At 41.2% G+C, this 16,110-nt stretch overlaps 1 protein-coding gene across 1 annotated transcript in view; it reads left to right on the top strand.

The window, feature by feature from the left end:
• Positions 1-12,189, top strand: part of LOC126356316 (mitoferrin-1) — a 48,843-nt gene extending 36,654 nt beyond the window's left edge. Inside the window, exon 7 of the mRNA XM_050007280.1 lies at positions 11,979-12,189. The gene's annotated coding sequence lies outside the window, so the exon portion shown is untranslated. The remainder of the gene's footprint in view (positions 1-11,978) is intronic.
• Positions 12,190-16,110: the final 3,921 nt, after the last annotated feature.

Genomic DNA, 16,110 nt, shown 5'->3' with positions numbered 1-16,110 from the left:
TGTGCAACATGAAGGGCTTCGGTTGGCCACTGGGGCATTCCTAACTAGCCCCATACCAAGCCTCCGTGCAGAGGCTGGTGAACCGCCACTTCATATGCGGCAACGACTACTTACAGTGCGCCAGGCGTATAAAACTTTGCCCACACCATACACCCGTGCATACCGTGCCGTGGCACAGTTATTTCATAACAGGCAACGTGCGATGCAGCCCTATGGGATTCGCGCACAGGATTGCCTCACTGCGATGTCTATGGCTGGTCTCCGTGTTTTGCGTCGCGGTTGGAGCAGATCTCCACCTTGGCTCCTCCGGAGACCCAAACTTATTTTAGATTTGACTCATTTTAAGAAAGATGGCACACCAGATTTTACATTCCAATCTCTGTTTTTTAACATTTTAGATGTGCATCACGGTACACTGTCGTGTACACTGATGGCTCCAAACAGGAGAATTTCCTTGGCTGTTCTGTAGTGTTCCCTGATCAAGTTACCCAGATTCGCCTCCCTGCCGAATATACCGTTTTCGCAGCGGAGCTCCACGCGATCCTGAAGGCACTGGAGCAGATGAATCGTGTTCGGGGCGATCGATTTCTTCTCTGCTCCAATTCTCTTAGTGCCTTACAATCACTGCAGAACCTGTACCTGACTGAGAAGGTCCAGCTGATACATAACCAACTGTACTTGCTCCAACGGCGGGGTACAGAAGTATCCTTCTGCTGGGTGCCTGGTCATGTCGGCATCTGGGGCAATGAACAGGCCGATCGGGCTGCCAAGGAGGCCTGCAGAGAGCAGGATGTGGTCCAGTGTCCTATTTCCTTGCAGTCTGCCATCGCTGCACTCCACAGGAAGTGCATGGAGTTGTGGGAGGACAAATGGCTGGCGGTGACGGCCAATAAACTGCGGTTGATAAAGTCAACCACTCGGCCGTGGCGTTCCTCCTGCCGGTTGCTCAGGCGGGAGGAGGTGGCCCTCACACGTCTTCGGATTGGGCACAGTCCTCTCACACATAGCTTTTTATTACGGCGGGAGGATCCACCATTTTGTGATGCTTGTGGTGTGCACATCTCTGTCCGGCACATTTTAACGGACTGCATTTTATACCGTGCTGCACGGGCAGAAGCATAAGTTGATGGGGACCTGCCTTCTGTTTGAGCTAATGATGTGACATGTGTGTCTAGGGTTTTTAAGTTTTCTGATGTGTCTGGACTCTGACCTAAAATTTTAGGCTGGAGGTTTTAGTGTATTGCAGAGTGGCTGACTCCTCCCCTTTTTTCCTTGTGGTCAGCCAGCCACTTCCATCTGCTACATTGTTTTAGCTTTCTCTATCATTTTCTTCCTGTGTTGTCCATGTTTTACTGCTGACGCTCTGCTTCATCCCATGCTTTGGTGTGGGTGAGCTCATGTTTTTCAACGATTGTTACCCATGTTTTCTGTTCCGTTTTATATTTCTGTTCTGGGATTTTTCTTGGACACCCGTCTCACTAAGTTACTGAACGGGCCCTGAAGACCTTGCTGTCGTGCGCCCAAAACCCCTCTACTACTACTACTACTACTACTACTACTACTACTACAAACAAACTGGAATTTACAGTCCCCTAGGGTGAATGCCAGCCAGCTTACAATACGTCTCTTATCCCACTTAGTATAAAACGAGGTGGACCTATATTGACAAAACCAAGAAACTTTCACCTAACAACTTACAACTGTGTTACTGTCATTAATAAAATCAAATTTATCTCTTTCGTATTCTATTGGTTACTCAAAGTTCTGCCGCTGACTTTGCACTCTGTTGATCAAAAGCTGTATTTCTCATAAGCACTAACCAGTGGCAACAACAGTTCCACATTAGAGATGGGCAAAGTCATTCATCCTTGGGAACTAGTTCACTGGTGATTGCTCTTTTTTGGTTAAGTTCATTTTTACTCATTCACTGTTCATTTGTGCTTGGTATATCGTTCGTATGAGGAATTCAAAATTAGCAGCATAGGGACTGAAGACAGAAGACGCCAAGAGGGGGCACTTACCTCCCCCCTGGAGTACAGAGTTTTTATTCATAACAGAATTCTCACACACGTGTAATTTTTGTGATTCTGCAAAACATCTCTTTTAGCCAACTGTAGTGTTATGTGGCTGATTGCTGTGAAATAACATAAGGTGGCACATGAAAAACCAGCCCCGAGTACGGACTGCTCACCAGTTACGCACGATTTGTTGACTGCTACAGGCAGAATAGATAAACATGTAATAATTAGGCAGTGAAGAAATAACAAATAAGGTAATGCAAACAACTACTTCCAAACAATAGATGATGATTGGTGGGTGTCAATGAGCAGTCTAGTACTTGGGGCTGATTTCTTGTACGCCACCCTGTACCACTGAAATAATATTGTAGAAGTTATCATACTCTCTTTACAAAACGTGACACCACACTCTCGATTATGGAGCGCGGCCTTCATTTGGTTGCTAGTCAGTCTGCCTTCCATAACAATGAACATGCTCTTTTACCCCGGATCAAAAAAAAGACGGAAAATGGCCACTCGTGTGTGCTGTGCTGACTTCCTTTGCATGTCTAATAACAAAATAATCTTACCTTTTTACAAGTGTTTCTTGTGCTGTTTATCAAAATAGTGAAGTAAGCTGATATGCTGTTTTGTTACCTGAAAAGATGTATGTATTACATACCACATAATTTTATTGTAGTTTACATAATTATTAAATACATTTTAATTACTGGTCATGGACACTGAATATAATACAAAAGAACCAGAAGTTCAGAGTTCAAAAAAGGTTTGAAACAGATCTAGAATGGGAGTGCGCAGCGAACGAAGTGAACAACAACTCGATACTGAACTATGAGCAGTCAGCAGTGGAACTGCGACGAGTGGCCCCGCGAAGGACGATGAGTCCGCCCGACCGAGACTGAGACAGATGCGAATGGGACCAAGGCTGGAACGAGACCGGCCAATGTGCTGTTTTGGGAACGAGACCAACCGTTTCCCGTTCCCAGGAACTATAAGTAGAAAGCCGCGACCGAAGTGAACTATGAAAGACCATTCCTTAGAATTCATTCCTCACTCATACTGTTCATCTTGATGAAGTGTTCCTTAGGACCCATTAGTTCATGAACAACCCATCTCTATTCCACATCCATTTAATGCATGGTCTATCACATGCAGACATTTAGTGTTACTGACTTTCTTTTTCTCAGTGTCCTAGTTGACCACAGTTAGCAGACTGTGGTGCCCACCAATCACAGTCTACATGACCCAGGTAAAATGTTGCTTCTGTGTGACCACATTATTTTGTTTCCCTGGCCACAGACATGTTTATACTTATGTCAGAGAGACTGTGTATTTCACTGCCCCATATGAAGTATCTGGAAAACCTGTCCACGCTTTCCGTAACATCTCTGATGGTAATCTGCACAGAAACGCTTCTAGTATGTGCTGCTTTGTTTCTTGAATCACTAATCAGTCCTTTTGTGCACTCCCTGATGGGATGTCTGTTTCCTTGTTCATTTTGATAATGTAGTCTGCAAATTCTTCATACCCCTCCCCATGCTTCATTGAGATTTCCTTATGCAACTCTTCCTTGTTGTTTGTGGTACCTTTTGACTGGTAGTGCTCACACGAATTTTTGAAAGTTGCCACTTGTTGAACACCGTCCTATCAACTGTCAATGTTAGTCATTCAGTACTTACCAGTTGGTACTCCGGCCACTTATCCAAGATCAGTGCAGTTCTCAAATCGCTCATAAAAACTTTGACTTTTGCCTCCATGTTTGCCTCAGATTGTATTACTAAAGAGAAAGTTGTAAAGTCCATTATTGGGGAATAATTACTGGGTGTTGAAAGGACTTCCATCTTATTGGCTATCCTAAACTTACTTAGTTTCTCATTGAAATTCTACTTATCTGCAAGTAGCTGTGCAACCATATTTAAGAGATGTTGCACTGCCTTTTGTGTGGTAAGTCATATCCATCGTCATCTTGTAACACCTGGATACTAAGAATATAGAGGGAAAAGTCTTGAACAGACAGCCTATACATGCTAGCAACATTTGCCCAACTGAAGTCTTAAGTGAGAGGTTGTAGATATGGCCCGCAGATGCCACTTGTGACACCAGCTATTAAGGGTCTTATGGACCATCTTATGTCAGGACGTCGAGCCAAGCCTAGGCATAGTGAACTGCATGGGGTTTACAAGTCAGTAGATGCTGGCTGCAATTGCGAGTTTCATTCTGTCTTTGATTGTGGCAGAAACTTTAATGATACTGTATTGTCCACAGTTAAGTTCAGCTGGCTAGGATCCCATATTCAATGGACAGAGTCCAGCAAATAGCCAAGACCATGACAACTTGAATAAATTTATTCCGGCTATGTTTCAACCCTCTGAAACAAGAATTCAGTTAATATGTCCCTACCTATCTCAGTAACTTAATACAAAACAGATGTGTAAAGCATACTTAATGTATGTTAGAAAAATTTGTGTTGTTCACTCTCTCATAATCACTGCTTTTAGGATCTTAAATGTGCCTTACACTTCACTCGATTGTTTTTCTCTGTAAATGACTGATAACAAATTTTACTGTAGTTTTATATTCTCAAGAGATATGCAGTACATTGGGTAATGTTCTGACAAATTTTACCTGCTGAACCTTTACCATTTGACTTATCCCTCAAAATGATAAACAAAAAGTCATAACTTTAGTTATTTAGATCATGATTTAGATCATCATAGATTAGTTATTTAGATCATCATTCAGATGATGCCTTCATTTCCTGTTTGACAAGATGAGATTTTTTCTTTTTTAACTCCTTCCTTAGCTTTTTATCCTTTTTAAATTCATGTTTTATTCTATGGACATTCATTATATGCAGTCTTAATTTTGAATATAGTTTTAAGTACTTTCATGTACTGCACCAAAATTATGATTAGTTCTGTTCAGCACCGATAGAAAGTTCAATTAACATTATTAGTGTCTTTTTCCCTTATTCTGCCCCAAATTCTTGGAATCCCGGTTAAATTTTGCATAGTCCTCTTCCTGATACCATTCCTTGACATTCAGCAAAGGTCAGCTACACACTTATGTTTACATTAAGCCTACAAACAAACAACAATACTTACGTTTTGACAGTTGCCATCCTTTCCATGTCAGACATCCCCTCCCATACAGTACTGTCATTCGAGACAGACATATGCTTTACTTCAGTACACCACCATCCTCACCTCAGCCTTCACTGTATGTAGTTACCCAACAGCCTAGTTCAAAACCAACTTTCCTGGGCCATCATATACAATTGTGGTACTTTTGATCCCTCCAAAAAACAACTTAGTGGACACCTTTCTGCCAGACATCATTGTCCTGGTCGTGAATTTATTAATCAGCTACTTTGAAAAGGCTATGACTTTCTAAAATCATGTGCTGAAATGAGGTCCATTCTGTCTGATATTTTGCTCACCACACACAGAATTGCTGTTCATCACCCTCCCAATCTCCACAATATCCTTGTCAGACCCTATGCTCATTCTGTATCCATTTCCCTAGCCTATGGCTCCCACTCCTGTGACTGTCCCCACTGTTACATGTGCCCTATGCGTCCTCCTATCACCACCTATACAAGCCGTGTAACTGGCAAGACATGTATTATCAAAGGGAGAGCCACATGTGAAACAACACATGTCCTACACCAACTGTTCCATAAATGCCATTCAGTCTTTTACATCAGCATGACTGCCACCAAGTTATCAGTTAGGATGAGTAGGCATAGGCACAGGGTGTATACTAGCAGAGCTTGCTCTACAATGTGACAGTCATGACCTCAGTGCCTGTTTCACCACATGTGCCAATTGATCCCTTTGTCAGGAGTTTGGGAGATGTGACCTGAGGTGTGAACAATCAATGAGGGAAGCAGCATGCCATTGGAGATTCTGGCAATCATGGGGGATTTTTGCACCATCAGCCAATCACCATCTCAGTCTAGGTCTACTAAGCATAAACGGAATGAGGATAAAGGTTCAAAGAGTCTCCCAACTGCACATTGGTTCCTCATGGTATCACATACTGAAGGAGGTCAGTCCTTTGCTACAGTTAATCCATTTATTATTCAGAAAGGTGCATGATGCTCATGAGGTTGATGGCCTTCCTCCTCCTCCTCCTCCTCCTCCTCCTCCTCTCCCCCCCCCCCCCCCCCCCCCCCCCCCTGCTGTATCAATTGCAGTAGCAACCATGCAGCCTCATCCCCGAGAATGTCCCCTGTATCTTAATGAGCGGGCTGTCCATGAGGTCTGGGTGAAGGAAAAAGTGCCTTATCCTGTCGCTTGCATGTTGTTGGCTAGTCAAAAGCCCTTTGTTGTACCATCTGACAATTGCAGTACCATTCTTGCTATACCTCACTCCACAAAGGACATGGTCACACAGACTTGCGACCTTGAATTTAGCACCATGGTTGTAAAATCAGCCAGTGCCATGGTAGCATCTAGCACCAAATCTTTGCCTCTGTCAGCAAAATCACCTGCTACAAACCGGCAGGCCGGAAAGGACAAAAAGAATATCTATGTCTCCTTCTCCAGCTGTGCAACTAGCCACCAAATCTTTGCCTCTGTCAGCAAAACCACCTGCTACAAACCGGAAGGCCGTAAAGGACAAAAAGAATACTCCTGCAAAGACTTTGTATGTCCCTCCAGCCAACAAACATCTGAGTCTTCATCTGCCAACTGCAGATCCTCCAAGGAATCAAACAAAGGCAAACGTCTAACTCAGGGATCCTCTCAAACGATGTCACCGTGTGATATCCAACTGACCTCCATTTTGGTGGTGCACTGTCAACTGTTTTTCTGCCCTGGAATCTGCAGGCCAACCCAGTGAAAATGCCAAAACCTCTGTAGATCTCATGGAACAGGATTTTCCAGCCTCTGTGTGCTGTAGCAGTGAGTCTTCAGATGTTGGCACTCAGCAGCCGCTAAGGTGGCAACCCTTCATTTTTTTTCAATCCTCCCCATTCCCTGTCATGACTCTGCTCCTCTAGAACGTGTGCGGTATTAAATACAATAAAGAGGAATTTGGCTACTCATGGAATTGCAGCACCCACTTTGTTTTATGCCTCCAGGTAACAAAATTGCATTCTTGCGACCGCTTTGACGTCTTGCATTTCTTGCTCGTCTGCTTTGACTTTTACCCTGAGAATGGCATTCCATCTTAAGGGGGAAATATGCTGCTCATCTGGGGTAACATTCATATTTAAACCATCTCACTGAAAATCCAGGTGCAAGCTGTTGCAGCCCGTATTTTCCTTCTTTGCTTCACCTTATCTCTTAATACCATCTACATCCTGCCATCACTCGGTGTCACCAGCTCCAACTTCCTCCAACTTATTGGTCAACTCTCTCACCCCTTTCTGTTGCTCAGTAACTTTAATGCACACCAACCACTTTTGGGCTCTTCTGGAACCTTTGCTGACCTTCTCAATAAGCTCAACCTTATCTGCCTTAACACTGGAACACCTACGTTCCTTTCAAATACCTAATCCCATTTGTTGTTTTCAGACTCCACATACACCTATTCCCATTTGGACCTCTAGTTCTGCACTGCCCAACTTCCCTGTTATCTTGAGTGGTCCATTCTCTCTGACATTTACTTGAGCAACTATTTGCCATGTGCCATTAGTTTGCTGACTGCTACCCCAAGGACGTGCAAACTCTATTGGCACCTTTCTAAAGCCGATGGGAGGCTTTTCTCCTGATGACCTTCGATGAACATTGTTTCCTAAGTTGTGATGACCAGATAAGAATACCTTAAAAACATTATCCTTACCACCAAAGAACGTTCCCTTCCTTGCACTTCATCTTTCCCGGTCCCTTGTGAACAATATTTGTTTTAAACAACAGTTGCATGTGCCGTGTTGTCGCATTCTTCGGTATGGCAAAAAAATTAGCAGGGTTTCATTTTCTAGTTCGTTAAGTTACATCTACACCTACATCTACATCCATACTTCGCAAGCCACCTGACGGTGTGTAGCGGAGGGTACCCTGAGTACCTCTATCGGTTCTCCCTTCTATTCCAGTCTCGTATTGTTCATGGAAAGAAGGATTGTCGGTATGCTTCTGTGTGGGCTCTAATCTCTCTGATTTTATCCTCATGGTCTCTTCGCGAGATATACATAGGAGGGAGCAATATACTGCTTGACTCTTCGGTGAAGGTATGTTCTCGAAACTTTAACAAAAACCTGTACCGAGCTACTGAGCGTCTCTCCTGCAGAGTCTTCCACTGGAGTTCATCTATGATCCTGTAACGAAGCGTGCAGCCCTCCTTTGGATCTTCTCTATCTCTTCTATCAACCCTATCTGGTACGGATCCCACACTGCTGAGCAGTATTCAAGCAGTGGGCAAACAAGTGTACTGTAACCTACTTCCTTTGTTTTCAGATTGCATTTCCTTAGGATTCTTCCAATGAAACTGTCTGGCATCTGCTTTACCGACGATCGACTTTATATGATCATTCCATTTCAAACCACTCCTAATGCGTACTCCCAGATAATTTATGGAATTAACTACTTCCAGTTGCTGACCTGCTATTTTGTAGCTAAATGATAAGGGATCTATCTTTCTATGTATTCGCAGCACATTACACTTGTCTACATTGAGATTCAATTGCCATTCCTTGCATCATGCATCAATTTGCTGCAGATCCTCCTGCATTTCAGTACAATTTTCCTTTGTTAGAACCTCTCGATACACCACAGCATCATCTGCAAAAAACCTCAGTGAACTTCTGATGTCATCCACCAGGTCATTTATGTATATTGTGAATAGCAACGGTTCTATGACACTCCCCTGCGGCACACCTGAAATCACTCTTACTTTGGAAGACTTCTCTCCATTGAGAATGACATGCTGCGTTCTGTTATTTAGGAACTCCTCAATCCAATCACACAATTGGTCTGATAGTCCATGTGCTCTTACTTTGTTCATTAAACGACTGTAGGGAACTGTATCGAACACCTTGCGGAAGTCAAGAAACACGGCATCTACCTGTGAACCCGTGTCTATGGCCCTCTGAGTCTCATGGACAAATAACGCGAGCTAGGTTTCACGCAAATGTCTTTTTCGAAACCCATGCTGATTCCTACAGAGTAGATTTCTAGTCTCCATAAAAGTCATTATACTCTAACATAATACATGTTCCAAAATTCTACAACTTCCGTCTTGTGGGCCAACCTCTGACAGCTCTCTGGGATGGAGGTCCATTCCCCAATTTTCAGCATGACAGTAGCAGATGATGTCATTGCGGACCTCATTGTGCAGAGATTTCAAGCTTTGCCCACTATCACCTTTCGGGTGATACCTTTCTCCTCTCATAATCATGAACACTTAAACTTCAATGCCACCTTTACTATGAACGAGCTAGATCATGCTTTCTCTTGATATGCCTTCCCAGGGCTAGATGATATCCACATTCAGATGTTGCACCACCTATCTCTTGCGGGAAAGCACTTTCTCTTTCATACATATAATCCCATTTGGGCAGATCCCACGTTTCCCAGATACTGGCATGAAGCCACTGTCATACTCATACTTAAGCTTGCCAAGGACAGACACTTTCCATCTACTACAGCCCAATTTCTGTCACCAGCTGTGACAGTGACTTCAGGCATGTGTCTATCGTCTTTACTCATGGAGCATTGACAGTGACTTTTGTTTTTCCACTGACAAAACCATTTGTATGAATTTTTGGAGGCACAAGTGGTTCCTTCCACTGCTGTCTTTACATCTTAGGCCTGTTGCTCTTCTGTTGATTGAAAATCCAAAATTTCTGGGGCTCGTGCTTAATAGGAAACTTATGAATAGTTAAGGAACGCTTGCCCGGGTTTGACTCTCGGCTGGGTTGGAGATTTTCTCTACTCAGGGACTGGGTGTTTGTGTCGTCTTCATCATCATCATCATCATCATCATTTCATCCTCATAGATGCGCTAGTTGCCAAAGTGGCGTTGCCTCAAAAGACTTGCACCAGGCGATCTGGTCTACCTGCCAGGAAATCCTCACCAAACGACATTTCATTTTCACTGCCTTGAGAATTTACAATTTATTGTTTTTGCCTTGACCAGACATATCTCAGCATTACTGCTCACAAATAAGTGAGGCTTTTATTACTTAGTTCCACTTAGTACTTGGTTGTCATCAGTTTTTGTTCAGCCAAGCAATTATTAAAATTTATCTCATTAGTTTCATATTTGGTATTTCCTCAGTTTTCTCAAGTGAAAATATTTTATGAAAGTGATCTTGTTGCTGTAGACATTGTTTCTAATGGTTCAGTTATGGTGGCAGATGATTTCACTGACTACAAAATCAGTAGTACATTATTTTGTAGCTGCATGGTATTTCTAATGGAATGCAAAACTCTTACCAGTAATGACACACTTAAAGACAAAAGTAAGTTTCACACGATGTATCACTGCAAAATAACACAGCTCAATGAAACTTGAACCATACACAGAAAGAACTGGTACAGTACAGTACAGTACATAAGGTAGCTGGAGGAAATATACAATGAGACAAATATAAATGACAGTTTTATTCAATGACAATAACAACACTGATTTACAGTGGTCCTCTGCGTATTACAAAAGGTGGATCATGGTACTTAACAGAGTGTGTGATCACCATTGACAGCAATGCATGCTCCGGAATGAGCTTCCATGCTTGCCACAAGGTTAATAAGCAGTTCTTGTGGTCTCACTTTCCATTCCCCCACCAGAGTGACTGACAGCTGCTGTATGGTCATAGGTGCATGTGGACGTGCTGCAATACTCAGCGGGACTTAACATTGGGGGAATATGCAGGCCAGTCCATTTGTTGATCTCATTCCAGGAGCTCCGCCACTTGCAGTGTTTGATGCGGTCATGCATTGTTATCCAAAGAAATGGAGTTGCGGTTGAACGCACCATGGAAGAATGTGCAAGGGAAAGGAGTAAGGTGTCACAATAATGTTAATTGGTGAATGTAATGTGTTTCAAGATTTGGAAGTCAGTACACCCATGTAACATTACGTCTCCCCTTACCATAACACCTGGAACACCAAAACAGTCATGTTCAACAGTAATGTATGTATCCTCTTATGGTGAGTGATGGGAACAAATAATGCACCCAAGAACATTGTCAAACATGAGAGAAGGGCAATGTTTGAATGGGAGAGAATGTCCAAAGACAAACTGTCTGCACCAGCAACATCCAAAATTCAATTGTTGACATGGTATAGAACTTAAGAACAGGGACTTGCATTCATTAACCATTCACATCCTTTGGGTCCTAACTTCCAACATCATATAGAAATTGTCTTCTTTTAATATCTTAACTGTTAGTACTCTGCAATTTGAATGTCTCAGCTCAGTGTTATCTCCACTACATTCCTGGATCTTTGCAAGACTTCCCACTTCCCTAATATCTCCATGTTGTATTCCTTATTGCTTCCCACCGTTTATATTTTCATGATAAAGAAACTATTTACTAGTTTGAAAATCATTAGATTTTAAAATGATAATCATCAGAGTATCAATGTGCAATTGAGTCTTACTAAAAATTTTGCATCCAAGTGATGAGAATATTATCAGTGTATTGCAGCCAAATAACACACAGTGTGTCTTTAGACTCCAAGAAAATAGTCTAAAAGTGAAACTTGAAAATGTTGGTACAAGAGAGACTTATTCTGGTCCATATTGCTAATATTTTTATATTTTTTATCCCAAACTTTTGATGTACTTGATTAGTTATGGCAGTGGTGACAATTATATTGAGCAGTACAAAACGTAATCCTTAATGTTAACAACTGATAGTTTATTGAACATTACATTTGCAAAGATACAATGTTGACAACAGTTTCATTTTGTTACTTAACAAATGATTTATGTAATCCTTGTCCTTTTCAAATATAAATTGAATATTTTATTTGTTTTAACTCGTGTAAAAAATTGCCATTTTTGTTGCAGATGAGCAAATTGCAACGGAAGTAGTAAAGAGCAGGGAGTTGCAGATTCTCCGATCTTCATTGAGGATGCCTACATAATTCCACAAATAATAGTTACTTGCCATCGTGGTATTATTGTTAATGTTAGAAAATTTTCCAGTGAAAATTACTGTGTTGTTGTCATTTTAAACTGCTGTATAAGACAATAAAATAAATGGCAGTAAGAAATTAAACTATCAGTTTCTGTTCACTTCATATGTAATATATCATTAAAGTTGTTTCAATTTGTTCAGTGGTCATGGGTGTGAGTTGTAATTGCATGAATGTGTGTGTGTGTGTGTGTGTGTGTGTGTGTGTGTGTGTGTGTGTGTGTGTGTGTGTGTGTGTGTGAAGATTCACTATCACTGGGTGTATTTTATTTTCTGCCTAAAAATAGCAAAAGCTTTGCATGATAATTTACACAGTTTTGAGATAATAGTATTTACATTCATAACATTATTAACAAAATATATGACTTAATATTACATACTTATGTTTGTATAGCTGCACATTGTCTGCAGTACAGCTCGTATCTTACTAGAGTTTGTCATTTGCAAAAAAAATCAGTATTCTTCAGTAGCATACTTAACATAGTTACCAAAATGTTAGATCTGAGAGGAAACTATCGTTTCATATGTGTGAGAGTTGTTCAGATGTGAGAATGTGTTTGGTTGCCTAAAGGTGATGGAGGACTTAGCCCACTAGCTTAGTATACATTTAAATGTCTTGTTATGCTGTTCAGTGCCTCTTCTACATGGTGAGTTGCTACCTGTCCCAATGCATGTTGTTAGTGTGTGATATTAAGGTATATACACCGCCCTACAAAAAACATGAAGCACCCAGAAGGGATGTCAATGTCACTTCACATGCGTAACACACCAGGGCCAGGTTAAATCAGCTCTTGACCTGTAGCAAAGGCGTGGTTTGCGTTAGGTCGCAAAAGTTTAGGATATAAGATAACACAGTGCTTCACAAAAAACTTTTTCTTGATTTAATTTGGGCAAATTTAGAGATAGCACTAGCCAAATCAATGTCCCTAAGCAAATCACAGTCTACGTTCATTACAGTGAAGTTGTTTAGACAATCTTGTCCCATGATGTTCCTTAACATGTTTTTAATGCACCTTAATTGTACAAAAGAATGTGTTTACTGTAGTTGGTAATCATCAAAGACAAGTAAATGCTTAAGACTATTTGTACATTTGGGAAACACAATTCTAAAGAATTTCCCATTAAAAGTTTATAAAACTGCAATTCCAGGAGCTTTTTGCTGTCAATAATTTTATTGTTAGTTTGTAAAGACAAGGAGGCTTATATTAATTCTCAATTTATGAGTCAAACTGAAACAAAAAAAGGGCATTGGTGGACTCTTAGAACAAATCGTGAGCAAAGTCTATGAGGTAAACATTTGCTACCACAGTGTTGTAATACTAAAATGTAGATTTCAAAAATACATATGTCATTTTGATGTAATTGTTAAGGTTTAGTCAGCATACTGTAAAGTTGTGCACAGGCATCATAATTTTCTCTGAATTTAATCATTGACTCGACACAGCTAGTTTGTTGTGCTCCCTAGAGTACTAAGCAATATAGTTATTTGTAGTCCTCAAAAAGATGTAAATAATAGTTTGGGACAGCAAATATTTGTCTTGTATGGTGCACACCATTTTCCATTTGATAGTTTGGTGATCCACCTCACATTTAAATAGTGCATCGCAAAATGTCGTGACCTTGAAGTTTTAGACATGTCCAAAGCTGTTTCATTCAAAAAGTGACCAGTGCTGTAGGATCATAAACTGCAGGTTGTGAGTTCACTTCCCAGTGACATGCTAATTTTTTTAATAATGTAAATCACAAAGACTGTGGTCTTAATTTTTAACTGCATAATCTGGATTTAAATAAAATTATTTTTTATTTCGTTTTGAATCCTTGTCCATGTTATTTTAGTCATCATATGGAGTTTTTTTATTTTACTTTAACTTTTTCTTGTTTTTATTCTTTTTTAGAGTGAAATCTTTGCTTCTATCATTATAATTACAGTATTTTTATTAATCTGCCATGAAAGTACCAGTCTATCAATTAAACATATCAGATGAAACATTCTGTTTACAGAATGTGCAAAACATCTGCTATGATGGAAGTGTCACCAGGGGATCTCCTAAGCTTTGTGAAAGCACCATTACAATAGAGATACTCACATTCATATGTTGTACTTATTTGTAGTAATGAATGTAAAATTAATTTGAGCATGTCTATGCTTCAATTTATCAAATATCAACAGCAGTGAGAAGGGACACAACATCTTTCAAACAGAACTAGGGTGGATAGGCTCACTGAAAGCTGTACAGATTAGATTTGCCATGCATTGGTCTCAAAACAAAAGCCGTATGGGGTGGTCGAGCGGTTCTAGGTGCTACAGTCTGGAACCACAAGGCCGCTATGGTCGCAGGTTCGAATCTTGCCTTGGGCATGGATGTGTGTGATGTCCTTAGGTTAGTTAGGTTTAAGTAGTTCTAAGTTCTAGTGGACGGATGACCTCAGATGTTAAGTCCCATAGTGCTCAGAGCCATTTGAACCATCAAAACAAAACGTACATTTTCTTCGATGGTTATCATCATTCAAACATTTAAAACATGCTGTTTTTTTCCCACCTTGAGAAAATAAATGCTATCTTACTGCAATCACAATGTTTTTGGCAAATTCACATAATTAATTTTTTGCAAAATAATAAGTTATTACAATGATTGAAATGAGGCATTCAGGCACCAGAAATTAAATTTAAGAAAAGAATTATATTTAAAAGTAAATTAAATGTATAAAAATAGAGAGAATAATTATTTTGATTCAGATTATTAAAAAATTACTGTTCTGAACATACAACCTTCAACTTACAAGGCTAGAACTTAGCTATTACGTTACCGAGCTATTCGGTAAACTCATGTTGTGGTTAATGTTTTAGTGCCTTGTTGTTGTTGTTGTTGTTGTTGTTGTTGTTGTTGTTGTTGTGTTTGTTGTCTTCAGTCCTGATACTGGTTTGATGCAGCTCTCCATGCTACTCTATCCTGTGCAAGCTTCATCATCTCCCAGTATCTACTGCAGCCTACATCCTTCTGAATCTGCTTACTGTATTCATCTCTTGGTCTCCCTCTAAGATTTTTACCCTCCACGCTGCCCTCCAGTACTGAATTGTTTAGTGCCTTATGATAAATTATTTTTATCACAATTTTCACAAATCAGGGTCCACCGGGGTGGATGGCTACATGGTGTGAAACCTAGTGCCCAATACGACATCTTCACTGTATTCAGAAGTAAATAAATTTTATCATCAGATCAAAACACCAGTAATTGATATATCCACTATTATATACACTCCTGGAAATTGAAATAAGAACACCGTGAATTCATTGTCCCAGGAAGGGGAAACTTTATTGACACATTCCTGGGGTCAGATACATCACATGATTACACTGACAGAACCACAGGCACATAGATACAGGCAACAGAGCATGCACAATGTCGCACTAGTACAGTGTATATCCACCTTTCGCAGCAATGCAGGCTGCTATTCTCCCATGGAGACGATCGTAGAGATGCTGGATGTAGTCCTGTGGAACGGCTTGCCATGCCATTTCCACCTGGCGCCTCAGTTGGACCAGCGTTCGTGCTGGACGTGCAGACCGCGTGAGACGACGCTTCATCCAGTCCCAAACATGCTCAATGGGGGACAGATCCGGAGATCTTGCTGGCCAGGGTAGTTGACTTACACCTTCTAGAGCACGTTGGGTGGCACGGGATACATGCGGACGTGCATTGTCCTGTTGGAACAGCAAGTTCCCTTGCCGGTCTAGGAATGGTAGAACGATGGGTTCGATGACGGTTTGGATGTACCGTGCACTATTCAGTGTCCCTTCGACGATCACCAGAGGTGTACGGCCAGTGTAAGAGATCGCTCCCCACACCATGATGCCGGGTGTTGGCCCTGTGTGCCTCGGTCGTATGCAGTCCTGATTGTGGCGCTCACCTGCACGACGCCAAACACGCATACGACCATCATTGGCACCAAGGCAGAAGCGACTCTCATCGCTGAAGACGACACGTCTCCATTCGTCCCTCCAT

Source organism: Schistocerca gregaria, chromosome 3 (genome assembly GCF_023897955.1).
Source record: "Schistocerca gregaria isolate iqSchGreg1 chromosome 3, iqSchGreg1.2, whole genome shotgun sequence".
Classification (NCBI taxonomy): domain Eukaryota; kingdom Metazoa; phylum Arthropoda; class Insecta; order Orthoptera; family Acrididae; genus Schistocerca; species Schistocerca gregaria.
Note: the sequence above shows the minus strand (reverse complement) of the source record. Positions and strands in the feature narration are given on the sequence as shown.